Below are 1,026 nucleotides of genomic sequence, written 5' to 3'. Positions count from 1 at the left end.
CACACACACACACACACACACACACACACACACACACACACACACACACTGTTGTTTGCTTTGTCAGCTCCTTCCCAAAGTCACATTGCATCAGCAGAAGTGCAGGAGATGAATGGCTGTGTGTTAGAGAGTTTGAGTGAACTGATTTAGTAAAAGGAAATATTCTCGTTGTTGTTTACATGGCTGTTTCCCACATAAACGTTTCTAAATTATGTGACAGTGATGTCATTCCACACAGTAAATGTATCCATCAAGAGGAAGTAATAAATACATTTTATAAGGATGCATCTCCTGCTAGTTACTCTTCTGGAGCCGGCAGTTCTGCTCTTTACTTCCATTTTATGTTCTTTCTAACACACTACCAATGGTTAATGGTAACAATATTTTACTTTTGACACAGTTTTTTCATCCCCTTCCTGTCCAGTGAAAACCATGTATCTCCAGATCTTTAGAGGTTGAATGTTTGTGTTAAACTGACGGATGGAGTGCTCCTTTAGGTGATCTTTTATTTTACTGTTTTGGTCCAGTCTTGCTGCTCTCATCAGCGTTGTTTCCAGGCGGCTGTTTTTAGTTAAAAATCTGTTAAACCTGCTGGACGCTACTTGATAAGGTTGAACACAACAGGTGAACAAAGTGGAGCATTTAGCAACTAAAGAAGCAGAGATTTCCAAATTTTTCTGAAATATTTTGGGAATGGAGTTGTATTGACCAAAAGACAAACAAACACAGACTCCAGATTCTAGCTGTGTGTCACTGCCCAATGTGAGGCAATGTGAGGAAGTCGGTCGTAGCATTTAAGATGCTAACGAGAGACTTCTGTAATGTCAATACAGTAATAAATGGACCAAGTTAACCAAGTTTGTTCACGCCTTGCTACAAATTAGCAATCAGACACAAGAAAGGCTGTCAGTTGAATGCCATTTTGAGCTAACATTAGCAATCAATCAATCATAGATAGCTAAAACGTTTTAGAAATTACTGCTAGCTTTGCTACAAGTTAGCAATCAAACACAACAAAGGCTGTCA

At 39.0% G+C, this 1,026-nt stretch overlaps 1 protein-coding gene across 45 annotated transcripts in view; it reads left to right on the top strand.

Moving 5' to 3' along the window:
* LOC116670945 (ankyrin-3) overlaps positions 1 to 1,026 on the top strand; it is a 152,702-nt gene that overhangs the window by 67,709 nt on the left and 83,967 nt on the right. The gene's annotated exons all lie outside the window — the stretch shown is intronic.

The sequence above is a fragment of the Etheostoma spectabile genome, chromosome 21, assembly GCF_008692095.1.
Source record: "Etheostoma spectabile isolate EspeVRDwgs_2016 chromosome 21, UIUC_Espe_1.0, whole genome shotgun sequence".
Lineage (NCBI taxonomy): Eukaryota > Metazoa > Chordata > Actinopteri > Perciformes > Percidae > Etheostoma > Etheostoma spectabile.
The sequence above is the reverse complement of the archived record's forward strand: the minus strand, read 5'-3'. Positions and strand labels throughout refer to the sequence as shown.